This window comes from Topomyia yanbarensis, chromosome 1 (genome assembly GCF_030247195.1).
Source record: "Topomyia yanbarensis strain Yona2022 chromosome 1, ASM3024719v1, whole genome shotgun sequence".
Lineage (NCBI taxonomy): Eukaryota > Metazoa > Arthropoda > Insecta > Diptera > Culicidae > Topomyia > Topomyia yanbarensis.
In genome coordinates this window covers 146334548-146351800 of record NC_080670.1, presented here as the reverse complement: position 1 = coordinate 146351800, position 17253 = coordinate 146334548, and the positions used below count along the sequence as shown (strand labels likewise).

The following is a 17253-nucleotide window of genomic DNA, read 5'->3' as shown; positions in this document are numbered from 1 at the left end:
CATCCCAATGAACTAACAATCTATTGCGACGTCTACTGAAACCGAATGTTAAGTTCCGCAACGGAATGTCAAGTCAGGCATTGCTGTTTAGGGCGGATAATGCAGATTTCATTTTTTATACATCGGACTCTTCACGAGAACTTATTCAGTTTATTCAACTCTCAGCCTCAGTCACTCAATGCAAGATGCATAAAACCTGTACTGCTGTTCTACGCATAATTGTCCCATGTATACAGGAAATCCCATAGAACATGGGACAATTAGGCTTATAACGGCAGGGTAGTAATCACTCAGTTTATAATCTTATAATCGTAGTGACCATACTTTGGTAACTAAGTAACGTCTATATGCATGGGTACAAGATCATAGGCCCAGGGAATTTAGGTGCCCCAAACATGAAGGTAAAGCTATTTTATTGTTTTATTTAGTTACGCACAACGTCTAACTAGCCATCTTTATTAGTAAGTGTTGATTGTTTCCATTTTTGCTTATGTATGTAGCTGTGCAATCTTTAAATTTAAATTATAAGAAATGTAAAAAACGCACTATTTTGTCTATAACCAACAGGTCTCGAACGGACCGAAACGTCGGATAAAGTTAAAATAATGCATTTTTATGTTAAATTCAAGACAGCACAACCATACTCATCACCTAGCTTAGAAGCTTTATAAATATAAATAGATATAGTAAACACAACACGATGACTTTATTGGGTTGTCCACTACACAAACAAACATATATTCGCCAACAACCGAAGGGAGTACGATGAAAACGTTCTCGCAGAGAACGAAAGGGTTATGTTGTGTAAAAGCGAAATGAAAACGCAATCAATAGCACTCCGACAGCGGGTTTTGGTCATTGATCAAGACAAGAACCTGTTGACCGATAAAATGCAAGTATTGATACAGGTGAACACTGATTTTTATTGGGCAGAAGATAGCGATAGAAGAATAGCATACAATCAAAGGGATTTAGGATGATGAGTAAATGGTAGCTACAAAAAGTGTTCAAAATCTAAGAGACTAATGACCCTAAGGTTAAAAACTCTATATTAAAAAAAGTGTTCGAAAGCTGGAAAATTTAATTATTAAATTTATCACTATACAAAACGAAAGCAAGTGTAGTAATTATAAGACTATTGTAGCCTTTATGGATAGTGTCCACGATCTGTGAAACGGTTTTCTTGCGGTTCAGCGTGCAACGTCTTATTTAATAAGAGGCTGCGTCTGCTGATATTTCATGCTATGAGCTTGTATAGTGATGACTTGACTGCATACTAAATCACAATATTCATTGGTCGATGCAGTGCTTTCAAGGCAAACCTGGCCATTATCTTATTGCTGATCCCATGTCGAAGGCTATGCATATGTATTTTTATCTTTCTTTCAAAAGAAGGGTATAGAAATCGTTCTCATTTATTTTTTTAAAGTAAAGTGTGTATGCTAATTTCTTTCGGAGTGGCCAATAACTTTGCTGATCTCATAGGATCGTTGACTAATCCTGCAATTGTTCTGCATGCAAAAAATCTGCGGCGAATGAAGTGTAAAGGCTTTGCTTAATATTTTTTCTCGAATATTGGTTAATAATGTACACTATAGATTCGACCTTACACGTATCATGTGCTTTATTTAGCAATTATACTGCGCCACGTCGCACTGTGGAGTAGCTAGAACAAAAAGTTGGTCAAAATAGGCAGAAAAAAAAAACTTTTACATTAACCTATATTTCATATATTCATTTAAAATATAACTATTAATGTACTATTATATTTTTTTGACATACAAACAAATATTATTAAAAATAAACACCCATGCTTCCATTCAAAACAAACAATAGGAAAAAGCTTCTACTAGAACTGAACAATTCATTTATGGACTCATTGTTATCTTAGAAAACCATATTATCTATCTTAACTATTCTAAAAATTGTTATTTTGAGATAAATATTCCTGAATATTTTTTCACTACTGCTTCTCCTCAATAGAGAAAATTTAGGTACAATAATTTTTTCCCCGCCAAGGGGAAAATTATTTCAAATAACATTTGTGCGTAAAGGTCACAAAACGTATAACTGAATTAGGTAGTTATTGAAGAGGCGTTTCTTTTCATCAGAATTCGACACTAACTTAGTGATACAACTGAGTTAACGTCGGATGAATGCTAGCTAAAAACGAAAAATCGATTTCTGTTTCTGAGCAAGCCCCCTAGTCTTGCGTAATGTCCCGCAAGCAAAGGAGTTCTTTTTTGAAGAATGAATATCCTATTTTATCTTTTTAGTAAAATTTCATAATGTGTTATATTGAATGCATAACAAATAAAAAGCAGTAATGTCAAATCAATTGAAGATCAATAAAACATAGTGACGTTCGTATGCGCAAAGTTCAACGTGAAGGTACTTACTGAGAAAACTACAAATATCTGTTAAGATATAACTTTTTGTATTGGGGAAAATCTCACACGGATTGGAATGGTTAACACTCAAAACACATGGTTTAGGCACTGAGAACTGACATACAAGTAAAGTTTTGAATGTGTGTAAGAAGTGAAACTGTCATTTCGAAATGCCACCAGCGAGTATCAACTTGCCGCTAGCCGGCGCTACGATCGGCCAGCAATCGCTATACGCGCGTTGGGTGCAATTTCGGATACAATGGTGATTCATGCATGCAAACCTGTATACGATGGTGATTTTCAACGTATTTTCATTTAAATGTTTATACAGGTTTTCCGGGAATGTTTGTGTTGGCGTATATGTCTGTTCTCTGTGGTTTCGGTACGATCCCTAAAACCAATAAAAACAGAAAAAAACTTTTCAAGTGTGTTTAGATTATTGAAGCCGATTGCAGCCTGTTAATGATTTTCGGTCGTTTATAAATAAATTAATAAACAGGTAAAAAATGATTTACAAAGGTAACCATGGTCATGTTGGACAATTTTTATCGCAATTGTTTGACTTAGGTTTGTTTTTGAAAAAATATCAAGAGGGAACAAATTTCACACCGGTTGAAGGATTTTTTTGTTGTGGTAAAGCTAATAGCAGAAAATTATTTTTGGCCAACTTTTTAGGTCAGTTACCCCATAGTGCGTCATGCGACATTAGGGGCGTTCAAATGTTTTTTAAATGTTTTCCAGAACTATTGTATAGGAGTTCAATATTGCTAGGTTGTGATTGCGTACCTTTACGGTCAGGTAATTGCGATTTAACTTAATTTATGCACCCTCACAACTTGCGCTGTCACTTTAATCTTGATGTCTGCGCTACAGTTTACGATAGTGTTCGTACATGACACCAAATTCAATCGTTCAGTGCAACTACCGAGATTGTCTCGGCCGTGGACATGATGTCTTCGAAAATGACCATGATCGGCTTGTTCATAGTACATAACCCGGATCCCGCAGCCACGAAAACATATTTTCAAAAATCGTCACATCACAAGCTTGCATTTCTCATTATTGAAGACTTTCGAAAATAAATTAATTCATTGCACGGTAATGAAATAAACATACCTTATTTTGTTTTTTTTTTTTACGTTGAGTATGTTTAGTGCTTTGCTTTATATCCCCATAACGTGCAAGACTGCAAGACACATGCGAGAATGCCCACGCGTGGCGATCACCAACCACATATGGGTAAATAGTTACTATCGTTCATCAGTGAATTCATTTTAATTTGCGAGCATATCGTCGACGGGAACAAAATTACTTTAAGAGATACTCGTAACAGATTTTAGTGGTATTTATTATCTTATAATTGATTTTTCGTTGCTTGGCAGATACAAGTAATATTAGCAATATTATAATTACATACCAGGCTTTCACAGAACGATGCAAAATCGATCATTAAGCAATTAAAGGAAGAGTTTTTGTGCATTTTTGGAGCAATAAAACAGGAACATTCAATGAAACATTTGAGTTCATTTAAACTATCTTATAAAACACATATTGTAATTATTGGTTTAACCGATGAATCATACGATAATCATTCTTGAATCATATACTATGAACTCGTTTGTGTTTGCTTAAAAACATGTGGGTATAGTAATAATATTCGTTCGAGGCGCCCCTTATCAACTACAACTTGTGTTCATGCCAGACACCTGAGATATGAATAATAAAAGTATTTTATGGAACAACACCATGAAACCCGTGACATATCTTTTACAACTTTAGGCACAGCTTTGATCTATGGGGGTTCGCTAGTAGTTGGCTACGCAACGGCATTCGTTCCATGGTTCAATGCTTTCACTTACTTTATGTGCATAGCATGATATGTAGGATCGTGCTTGTTTTATGGACATGCTTAGTTTCTTTAAAATAAATGAAGAAACCTGCTGAGCACGGAACGTGGTATACAGTAGTAAAGGGTAAGAAATATCAAATGATTTAATAACTAAGCCTGATTAGAGTAATTTTAAGGCTAGGTCACGTCTGTTTTACTTGTTTGCGCATGTACAACACAACTACAAGGTACTTGCGTGAAAAATTGTGCTTTTACTGTTCTCATGTTCCCACTCTAAAACATCACCTTTTACCTCATGTGATATAGGTACCAACCAATTTAGCTCATTTCGAACTTTGACGATCATTCACAGAGTTTCGAAAAATTGACATCTTTCGATGAGGGTGAAAGAAGAACGAATTTCTGTTTACCCGAAGATGTGCTGCTGTGTTCGAGATCATGCTTCGGTCGTTTACTTCATCAGCCATTTGTTTGTGCAGCGAGGTTACTCTATTATTTGTATTTCAAATACATCTTCATTTACCAAATGAATTTAAATAAATTATTCTACAGATGCCATCAAATCTCAATCGTTACAGAGATAATGAACTTTATATGTAAATAACTTGTTTGTCTTAATATACCTCTAACTCCAGTTTGCTTGACTGCTGCAGTTTACATCTGCTGCATCAAACGAATAAGGTGGTGAACGAGAACAACCGAATCCTCGATCCCTGCTTTTTGAGCAAAACTGACAACAATTACCGCATCTCCGTTCTCCATGGTGAAGATTGTTAGACACCACCTTCCTCTGAATATTGTGCGTGTGAAGCATGACAGCAATATTTCTGGCACCGTCATCTCAAACTTTAGAAGAGACGACTTCCTGTGAAATATCCACTGAAACGAAATTCTCGGCAATAATGATGTCAACGCTGCAGTTCAGATCGCTTCTTATGTTTTGAGCTATGCAATCATACCTAAAAGAAGCGGCTTTCAATTTAGGCTTCCAGCGTGACAAACTGCCGTGTTGAGATGATTAAAAGCAGCTAAAAGAGCCTCTCTGAAGAAATACTCCAAATTTAGGGGTTACATGCTGCGACATTACCATTCCATGCTAATTACTTGCGAAACGTGCAACGCAGGTTGAAGTCCGAACCTAAAACTTTCTGGAAGCATGCAAACGAGCAACAAATGTTTTCTCCAACGAGAAACTTGCACCGACCCAGGTTCCATGTGCGACACTTAATGTACCTCAATCATACCAGTCTTTGAACTCAATATCGACAATAATATGGTATAACTAGCATTTCGTAAAATGAAGGCTTCAACTTCTTTGTCATCTGTTTCATTTGTCGCTAACAACCGGTACTTCCCAACCACTGAAAATTCTCCTCCATGTTTCCAGTTCACGAAAAAGGAAATAAAAGGGAACTTGATAACTATCGTGGTATCACAACGCTAAGTGCAGTTCCTAAGCGGTTTGAAATGGCTGTGATGGAAACCATTTTCAATCACTGCACACAGTACCGTAATACCGGTACCGAAAATCCCGGGAATACCGACCCATTCTGGTACCGCAATACCGGTACTGAACAAAAGCCAGTACCGGTATTTTCGGTACAATACAATTTTTTATGACAAATATGTTAACTCTGCAGGGGGATCTGGTTCGAAATATCGGTCTGCAAGATAACGTTTAATTATATTTTCGTTCTAGATAAATCGTTGAGATATCATCTTTGTGTGGGAATGAGGTGGGGCTATCATCATAATAATTCTATAAGTTAAAGTTTCATTAGCGACATTCTGATTGGTTTCCATTATTCACTTATCTATAAAAGAACGAACAGCGATTTAGTAGCTAACAGTTCTAACAGTTTTAGACTTGGTGAACTGCTTCAAATGGGGCGATTTTCAATTATTGGTGATCTGAAATTTCAGCAAAACTCCATAGTTTACAGGAAAGCAAGGAGCCTTGATATGCATTAGAGAATAGTAGGCAAACGACATAAAGGTCGAAACCAATTTTCAGAAAAGCAAGAGAGGAAATGCGATTACTGTTGTTAATAGGGTTTCATACATTTACCATCTGTTCAAGTCGACGAAAGTCGCACCACTTAGCAGTTATTGATTTCAAAGTGGCCTAGATTTCGAAATAAAAGAACCTATACGAAAAATATCTTCTGTGAAATGAGTCTTGCCATTCCGAAGCAATTAAAAACAATAAACATGTTTTTTGATCAGCACAAATCAATCATCTGAGAATAAGATCATCAGTTTGAGCATTCAATTTCAGTTTGAAGCTTTTTTCGAATTTTTCAAAAAAATATTCGAGTACCTGTACTTTACCGGTACTACCAGTACTGAGGGCTTCAGTACCGTAGTACCGGTTCTCGCCAAAAAGGGTCGGTACTGCGAACCCTAAACAGTACATCTCTCAGACTCAGAATGGATTTATGCTGAAACGTTCAACAGCTACGAATCTTCTGTCGTTCACAACCTGCCATGTCTCATGGCCTTCAAACTAGTTCACAACAGATGCCATGTCTGACGGCCTTCAAACTAATGTAATCTATACGGACCTTTCAGGTGCTTTTGACAAGATTAATCACGCTATTGCAATGACAAAGTTGGCTTTTGTACTAATATTCTCCGTAGGATGCAATCGGATCTAAGTAATAGCCATCGAGCTGTCAAGATAGATTATTGTGTACCCGAAGAGCTCTTCGCTTCATCCATTATTTCAAAAGGCCGCCCTGTTGGTCCTTTGATTTTTCTCTTGTATTTCAACGACGCCAACTTTTGTTTAGAAGGACCACGGTTGTCATTCGCTGATGACCTCAAGTTATACCACATAATCCAGAATACTGACGATACACGACGAAGCCGGTGGTTGAATGGTAAGCGTGACCGCCACCTATCCCAGCTGGTCTGAGTTCAATCCCAGCCGAGGTCATTGAAGCTTTTTTGAGGAGAAAAAATCTGTGGTCACGTCTTCCTTTGGAAGGGAAGTAAAGCCGTTGGTCCCCAATCCATAAGTTGATGGTGTCGGTCTTTAGTTTTGTAGCGGCAATGGGCTGATTGAAAATAACATGAAGAAGAATCGCACCCCGCACTTACTAACAAATATTTTCCTCCCGTGATACCTGTGGAGTGAGCCGTAGTATATACGGCCTCTAGCAAAAGCAAGTATTGGGCTAACATTTCTTTCCTTTCCTTCCGCGATGTACGTTCGGGCCTGGCCGACACCGGTATTGATCAATAAACACTTTAGGATTATCAGGAGTTGCACATTGAAAGATGTTTTGCACTCCCAACAGGGGTGGATCCAGAAAAAAATTTCGGAGGGGGTCTGAAATTTCTATTTTGAAATTTTCAATATACAATACGTAATATCTAATAACCTCAAGTAAGCTTTGATGGTTAAATCTGATTTAGAATGATGTTGAGCTTAGAACGAATTAAAAATAGAAATTATTTTAAAATTTCTTAACAAGTTAAAAAATTGCGGAGGGGGTCCGGACCCCCAGGACCCTCCCCCTGGATCCGCCACTGACTCTCAAGGTTCTACTGATCCCCAGTGCAATTTCAGCTATTGTAGTGTTTGGAGACATTCAGGGCCGTTCCACCAGAGGTAACCGTTTTTTAGCACTTCGGGTAGTTTCCCTTGGGAAACAATGTCGGCTTCTTGCGGGACATCACGCTTGACTAGGAGTTTGCTTAGGAACACAAACTGTGACTCCGTTTTTTTTAAGCTAGCGTTAATCCGGCGTTAGCTTAGTCCGTTAACTAAGTTTGTGTCGGATTCTGATAAGTCGAAACGCAAATCCCATAACTAATTTAGTTATAGGTTTTGTGCTCTTCACGCGCGAAGTTGGTTTTAAACAATTTTCTCCCTAATGGAGAAAAAATAAAAAAAATATGTCACACCGTGCTGGTACCCGAAAAAATCGTACACGGTTTAACTGTGTGCGATACCACAGCCGTCGAAAACCCATAGCGTCTACCGCTTATTGTAGCTTCCAGACGCTACAACCATGATGTTGCCCATAAAATAGCTCTGTGAGGGTTAACATTTGATGGTATGTGTGGAAACATTTTCCCTACACTTAAACGTCTACATCAAAACTCAAAATCTATTTTTCGAAAAAGCCGCGATTCAGAATAATTACCCTAATATGAAATTGTGAAAAATAAAAATAATTTTTTTAAAGTCGGGAATCATGTGAAGGACTGTGCAAAATTTCAAAACAAACGGTACACTAGATTTAGAGTTAAGATGTGCACCGCGTTTTTTCGAGGTGTCCCGAAGATTCACTGCTACTCGCCCAGTTTTCGACATTTCGCAAGGAAAAGTTAGGAAAATTATCAAATGTTGCATTATTGTACGAAAATTGACTGAATAGACTAGCACTCTCTGTATCAACTTTTTAAACGACTTTTCAACCGTGTAACATTACTCTCACCATAATACTACATGACTGTCACGAAATCTCAATGGCCTCTATCAGCCTATTTCTGGTTTAGTTCTTAGTGTCCCCAGAGATGTCTACTTTGATTTCAGCTATATTTGGGTCAACATGCTTGATGTTATAACAATTGTTTGAGTTGATCTTCAGAATATACAGAAACAGAGTGGTAAGTATAAAATTCCCAAGTGAAATAGAACCACCAAGCAGATTGCCTGGTGCAACCAAGGAATCGAAATTCAATCCAGTAAATAAATATATTAATAAGCGACGCACACCCTGCATATAATTACCACGCATTATTCGAACATACTCCGTTTCGGAAAGTCGTTCCAAGTTATTTCGGAACAGGTTACGTCAGATTCACACTAATCATAGGATCATTAAATGAATTTAATTGACCTGGAACGATATGAGAACGGAAATAAACTAAGCTATCACCCACGTGACCTAGAAAAAATATCGATCTTAAAACGGTGTTTAGTCATTGCTCCAAATTTTATTTTATGGCGTGTTCGTACTCTGTAAACGCAAACGTTCCTTTTTTCTTTCCAAACATCCCACTGCTCCCACATTGCGCGTCAATGGACTAACAACAGAATCGCAAACACTGTCTGCACGCCGACAGGCAAATCTATAAATAGCACCAATCTGTCAGTCATACTCCACCCACAACTTTGAGCGAGCTGTAATACTCAAAAGCCATTTTCAATTTGTATCTACCATTGATAGTTTTCATTCCTTTAATACTCTGTCAGACCGGTTCGGTATATCATTCGCCCTTTTCCGCCATCACTCGGAAGAATCGTTTGATTGTTCGCAGTCCACGTGTGAGCTGGTTCCGCACAGGATGATGGAGAACTGGTTTTAAAAACATCGTCAATCTAATTTTATACGGCTGCAGTCAGTCCATTGTGGTTTACAAAATTCCCACGTTAAATTCCCGGTTTCAGTTTGGCTCAATTATTCTGAGAAATATCAAATCATACAACATATTTACAATACTATGAATTATCATCTGCAGTTGGCCGTAAATCTTCGATGCGATAGAGCATGACGACCTATGTACTGGGTTGTTTGTTTTGATTAAGTAGGAGATCTGCTCTTTAAATTGTGTACCAAACTGTGCATATAGTAAATATTTCAAATGGGACAATCACGTAGTCAAATTTTATTTTCCATAATTAAAAAAATTAATCAATGTTTCGCAGCGCATCTTTGGCGCTTTTTCTTTTACTGAAATAACTGTCAAAGTAGCCAGCCCCATGCAACCGAAACTGCTATCATATAAGGTCAAAAGTTTTAATCAACGATGTTTAAATTTTTATTCAAAACCAATCTGAAGGCCCAAGTTTCTCTGGTCAAGTGTTCATAAGAATAAAAACCTTGTTGGTATGTCGCACATACTTGTCTTCGATTGATTTTTATAAAGCTTGACTGATTTTTATAAAGCTTTTATTAAACTGTAAAACATTGATATTACTTGATCTAATTTTTCAAAGCATGCAAAAAAGATGCTGAAAGAGCAACGTTGGAAACGATCATTGACACATCACTGCCTCTAAATGCATATAAGTCCAATAACGAAAAACAGCAAGCAGAGAAAAACGATGTTGAAGATTTACTTTATCTTAAGAGTTCCATGTATGACACATACTAGTTTTAGATATTTTTCGTGACATTATCTAAAAATGGATAGTTTCAATCGCGCAGTGTTATTTAAATGTGATGAACTATATAATCTACCGGGAAATTTATGTTTGACAAAAAACGCACAGGGGATACTTTAATGGGAAGATCGGTACCTAGTAAAGATATCCCAATTACCTCTGAATATGCGGTTTATTTTTACCAAACTTAAATGCTCGAAATGAGAGCCGGTTCTCTTTGCTATAAAAAAATAATCAAAACACCCTAAAACCACCTATATTGAATATTACTAATATGTCTTTCTTGGTTCTTGTTGCAAACAATGGTACTCGTGTTTCATTTTACAACTAATTTATCTGTATAACAGTAAATTGACGAATATAAAAGTAATATACATACTTGCTAATCACGACAAACAATCCCTCAGATGGTCTGTGGTGCATCGAAATCAGACGATGATGTGGTTGCGTTTAGCTTGGCGCGGATTTATTTCTCATCCATTCAATGTAGGCATTACTATCCGAGCATTTCTGTTTTAATAGTCCAATACCCGGAAGTAAAGCACACAAGTGGCCATAGATATACAACTTTGCAGTTGTGTCAACTATTACTTTCCAGTTACTTAAAGCAGCTTGCTGCCAAGTACCGATATGAGCTCTGCGTTGGCGACAGTGATAAATATTGGTTTCGAAACGACGGCAGCCATTTTACACAGCTTCGTGTAGAGTGGACTTTCTCGGTGGGTTGAGTTCCATTCGCTGGAGTTCACTTCTGGCGACTATCATACAAGGCAGCATTTTTCAGACTTTGTTTTGATCTCGAACTGGTCCTTGTTTGTTACTTATTTGGATTGGGACACTCACACTCTTTAGCGACAAAAGTGTAAAACTCCTTTCAACACACTTTGTCGACGCACACAAACATTCAGTGTTTGTTTACATCTAATACATATAGAATACTTGGGACTTGTATAAAAAAAACTGTAGTCAAAGCACAAGACACCAATGCCGAAACAGCATATCAAAGTGGAAAGTGTAATAAAAGCACACTAGACACGAAACTTCTAAAAAGATTCACACATTAGGTTGGTCCACTTTTCATTCTATTTTCTTTGCCGTTGAAGCATAATTTTAATATTCCAATCAACGAGAAAAAACTGGTTACTGCATTTTGTTACCAATTAGATCGTTTTACACACTTATTTCAACGTTAATTATTCCGAATAATGCAGCACATACCAAGCTCGGGTCAAAATTATGACATCATTCCGTGCCTTGTAAAAAGTGGCAAACATATTTTCAATTCGACATATTACGACTAACTAATATATACTCCAATTGAAGAGCGCAGATGTTTTATCGCTTTCCGTTTTTGGCTTCGAATCGCCCAGTTCGGGTTTCAAAATCCAATAAAATATATTGGTCAACTCCTGTCTGGAGGTGAAGTGCATCAGCTTTGCCTCGACACGATAGTCACCAACACATAGATATCTTTTCTCGCGGCCACCGCATCAGCATTATAGAATTCTCAACACAAAAACTTTACTTGCGATGCAAAATCGTAGTCACTTTTTATCGTAGTATCAGCCCGAGATAAAAATCGTATCTGCAGAATTCGCTACTTTTTACCTCTTTTATTGACCTCACAATAATTTCGTCGCGGAACAACTCACGGAGGTGCGATAATTAGAAATTTCAAACGAACGAAGCTTCCAAGGTTGTTTCTTTATTTCACAAGCGTACTGCAGAACGAGCACAACACATTCTACCCTTCCACATCTGATCACAGTCACCTGAAGTTCACTTCTGAACGCTCGGTGCGACGCGGGACTGTGATGAGCTAAAAGTTGAAATGAACAGCAATGGTGAGTGTTTGGAGAGGCAGTATTCGCTCTCATTTGGCTTGTGTGAGATTTTCCGTGCGTTTGCGTTTCATTAGTAAACTCGAATCGATTTGTATTTGGATGCCGGCAAGAAGTTTTTGGTAATGTTTCTGGCCTTCGATATAAATGAACTTTAACTAGAATGTATTACATACTTATTAGCCATTTATAATTTCATAAAATCCAGGATTTTTCATAAGCAACCAATCAGATTTCTTAGACACGTGGGTCTAGTATGCGAATGAACGTCTTGATAGCAGTAACACGGTGACGGTAGTGAAATCAGTGATGGCAGATCGTGTCTCTTTCAGTAGTGGAGTGGCTGCGTGCAGTTCCATGTAACTCAATGCATGCTTTCGACATTGCTATTCTCTTGACCAATAAATGAATTAAGTTGAACAAGTTTCATCCCTTGAAAAGCAAAAAGGTAGAAATTTTAGCATTGCTCTTCCGCGTCGATCTGCTGATTTTTCAAAGAAATTTTTATTAGGTAGGCTATCCCACCTGGTCTTATTGTGGTACCGGTTGGGCACGTGTCTCCGCAAATAGCATTCAATGGCTATCTGCTGAGTTCTTTGTAACATCTGTCACAGTACGTATATATCTTTTCTTTATGAATACATATTCTATGTTCAACCATTGCTCAAAATTTGTTACAAGGACGTGCAATTTAGACTATGTCTTGTGTCGTTGATAATACGGTCAATGAACCCCTTCAGACGAAATAGATGTCATCAAAATTAGACACTGACATAGGGTAGTGTGCCTGTTCCAACAGAATGATGATGGGCTAGAATTAATCATATAGGCAGTATCAATTAGGTTAAAACAGTTGCGCATTGATAAGACCAGGATATTTTATAAAATTGCCTACGTTAAACCAAACCGAGCTGAGCGCCATAATTTTTTTCTTGCATTTTTCATGTTAAAATGCATTTTAGATGCCTTATCTTTAACATAGAAAGTTAAGGAACACTTATTTGCTTACGTTTGTAATTTGTGTTCCCAAAAATAAATAGATGAGGGTGTTGCAAGTGCTATGTTAGATGCGACAGCGTTTTTAGAGCATGTTGGTATCTCAAAATGGCACTTGGTCCTCTTTGGCTTAACACAGGCCGAATATAAATATGCTAATTGCAACTAGTAATAAAAGCGGTACCTTTCCACCTTATATCTCTTTACACCGCAGCAAATGAATTGCATATTACACCGAGATTCATCTTTATGTTAACTGTTATGAATAATATTGGGTTATTAAGTAAAAAAAAGCGAAAAATATCTGAATGGTTGGCGCCCGAAGGAGCCTAACAACCTTTTTTTTTTGTTTTCTAAAAACGACATTTTTGCATTTTTTGATAGTTCTAAGTAATCCACGTGTACAGCCATTTAAGAATTTTGAAAAATAGATTTGGATTTTTTGCTACTAGCAGTCAAAGTTGACCATAGAGGTAACCCCATTACTAGCTGGCGTCCAAAAGGGGCGAACCCCACATTGAGTCTTAAGGAAATTCAAGTTTTCTGGTTCGTTTTCCGAGGCTTAAAGAAAAATCAGTCGATCGATTTGCAATCAGTAAATACTATTTTTGGTTGGATTGCATTGTACGTTGACGTTTCGGGCCAAACAGTTGTTCCTGAAAGTAAGGGCCGCTCACACACTTGCCAACTATGGCTATTTTCTGTCTAATATATATTTCTTGAACAAATGTATATCATTGAGCATAATGTTTCGAAAATTCCAGTTCCATGTCTCTACAACGAAAGTTTACCGAAAAAATAGGGATTAAGGGTAAAACGATACATTGTGGTCGGAAAGTTAAAAACGTGGAATCAATTATCAATGTATTATCCTTCGTTATGGAGAATTGCTGTATGGCACTTAGCGCTTTATTTGGTTAGATCATACTAGTTCGGAGTTCAGTCGCTAGGGCGGCGCTGTTATCAACTTTTTAATAAAGCTAGATAGAAATGTGGTGTCTTCGTGAAAGTTGTGGGTCATATCATTTTAAACATATCTTCTGAAGATGCAAACTTTGTAGATTCTGTATGTTCGAGATAGAGAAGATTTTAGTTGAAACATTCATTTACAGTTTATATTTTCAACAATGCGCCATATTTCAAAGCCAAGGTATCTTCAGAAGATATATTTATAATTATCTAAAATACAACTTTACCGTGGACAGTATCTTTCTATTTCGTTCCATTAAAAAGTTGTCAACAGCGCCGCCCTAGCAACTGAATTTCGAACTAATATGAAATGATCCAATAAAGCGCTAGATGTCACACAACAACTTTGCCAAGGACACCATAACTCTAAAACGAAAGATAAGAGAAGGAGGTTAGCCCCTTTTGGACGCTAGGTACCCCGGGGTTACCCCCTCGAATTACGAAAATGCTCGGGAATTGAAAAGTAGTGCATGTAATGATCTTATTTTTTCTAGACAACATGAGTCAATAAACTACTAATAAAATAATATATTTTTACCATGAAAACAATGTTAATTTGGAAATGCGGAAGTTTTCCATTTCCCGTAAAAAATGCAAAATGTTGGTTAGTCCCTTTTGGACGCTAGCCATTCATATAAGTCCAACCCTTAACCATCAGAACGATTTTTAATTGTTTTTCTACGAAAATGTAACCACGCATTTGTGTGACACTATTATTTTGAACCTGAAGACCCGACTCACAATTAAATTAACTGCCAACCACTACGGTAGACATGGAGCCATAATACGAAATTTAGAATAACGGTGGTTTTAAGGTTGCACAGAGAATGGGTAAAAATCGAAAACGAAAAAAGCAGTTTTTTACACACCGTTTGTTAGATCTTCATAAAAATCAATCAGCTTATGTAGATTGTTGTTACAGTACAGCTGATTAAATTTTTTGAAGATCTAACACAGCGTATGGAAAAAAACTGCTTTTTTCGTTTTTGATTTTTGCGCCTTCTCTGTTCAACCTTAATTATCACTGGTTTGCTTCAGGTACACTACCACTACTACACTGCTGTCTAATTAAGTCGTTATTTGCGATTATATTATTATATCAATGTAGTATGTTGAAAGGATAAAACTTCAAACAGAAAGTTGTTGAAATGGCCTTGAAAAAGAAGCACAACATCTTTATTTCGTCATGGGACGATAAAAATGGACAAGGCTGAGTAAGACACATCTTGACCAATCACTTTGTTTAAAAACTAAACGTGGGTGAAAAATCCGACCCTTTTAGAAATAAGTAATCAAAAATCAAGTTGGGGACCATTCACAAATTACGTAACACTAATGACAAAATGTGACATATTGTAAGATATGGGGGAGGGGGAGTAAGCTAGAACGTTACGTAACATGTTTTTACTGAAGAATTTTGTTTAATGAACTTATTACGCAATAGGAGAGGGAGATGGGTATAATAAAAATGTGACAATTTGTTACATAGGGAGAGGGGGAATCGAATGTGGGGAATTTTGACGTTACGTAATTTATGAATGATCACATAATTTCATGATTACCGAGTACAAAGTTTCTAAATTTTTATTTACATCCGCTTGTGATAATGCCATGCTGGATGTGAAACTAATCATAATCAGTTGTTAATCCTTGGCATAGTAGCTCTTCTTCTAGCAACCAATTGACTAATCCATGTGCAGTTGTGTTCGTGCGAGATTGAGGTTAAATCGGGTGGAATTTTTGCCAAAAGAGGTTAAATCAGATGTCGCATTGAAAACATCGCGTTAAATGTATATTGTCTATACACATTGCAACTGTGTTGGTGTCCTAGATGTCAAATAAGTCAATGTAGCGTATATATGTTAATGTTTTAATCGAGGAGCAAAAGAAGAATAATTGATTTTACAAATCATGATGCATATGTGCCCAGATTTTTTTATGATTGTACATATGGGCGGTGCTAAGTCAGGCCGGACTAAGTTGAAAAATATCAAAAAATGAGATATTGATAGCACTGGATAAAGAATTTCTACCGCTACATTCGACTTTTACCAGTTTCGAAATATGTAAGAAGAAACAATCATAACGTTAAGGGTGCTGCGATTCAAATTTTAAACTCGTTTTTCTCGACATCAATACTTTGTCACTTAGTCCGGTCTGACCTAACACCGACCATATGTTTGATACATCGGAATGTACAACATTGTGTTTCAACCGGGATTTTATTCGATGGTAACAATTACATTCATGAGGTCACTATAGATGCACAGAACAGAATATTTGATTTAATTTATGTAGAACATTGAGTTACATCTGTTGAATATGTATCATATGCATGTATGAGGTACATTATACCGATACTTTGTTCTTAGTGGACAATTGGATCGTGGCACTAGTCCTGTTTTTTCCGGTACCCTAAAAAACGTCTACGATGCGGGTCGAAACAAACTTTCAACATACACAAAGACATGTAATGCCAAGGCTTTCCTTTGCTTTATGTTACTCTGTGATTAACTATCATTGACAATATAATTTCAGTTAGAAGTAATTCCAAAAATAGTGCGAGCTGCTGTCTAATAGTGTTAAAATAGGCTCATCGCCCTATAAGTGTATTGCAGATAGCAGACTGGCAACTCCCGAAAAACGTGTTATAATTAACAACTAGTGCAAAACGTGACCAAATGGTTGCATATTTATATCCACCCTCAATTATTTGTCCACACATTTACTGCGTTTGCGATTTTCGGGCATGCGCTAGTATGGTCTTAGATATAACGAAGAGATCTACTACAGAAAAAAATGGTTTCATCGCTGAATGGAATTTGATTGCGGACAAAAACCACTTCACTATGCTCGATCTGGAACTAGACAGTTGATTATTCGAGTAATACGACTAGTAATCCTTCTCATTAAAAATATTCTCTAAGTACACTACGCCACAGATAACAGACGTTAAGGCACATATTCGAAATGTGTGTGAACATGTGCAACTACCACTTCAAATACAAACGAGCAACTAGAATACAGTGCGCAATCGTTCGTAAGTGACGCAGCGATCTATACCATATAGTTGAATCCCTAAAAAAG

At 37.0% G+C, this 17253-nt stretch overlaps 1 protein-coding gene across 5 annotated transcripts in view; it reads right to left on the bottom strand.

Annotated features, from left to right (window-relative positions):
• LOC131676632 (ras-GEF domain-containing family member 1B-like) overlaps positions 1 to 17253 on the bottom strand; it is a 94331-nt gene that overhangs the window by 56559 nt on the left and 20519 nt on the right. Inside the window, exons 1-2 of one of the 5 annotated variants that reach the window (XM_058955864.1) lie at positions 11969 to 12152; positions 10740 to 11403 (exon numbers count right to left, since the gene is read on the bottom strand). The exons of 3 other annotated variants lie outside the window; for them this stretch is intronic. The gene's annotated coding sequence lies outside the window, so the exon portion shown is untranslated. Of the gene's footprint in view, positions 1 to 10739; positions 12153 to 17253 lie in introns of those variants that run through there. One more of the 5 variants, XM_058955855.1, reaches the window with a different exon arrangement.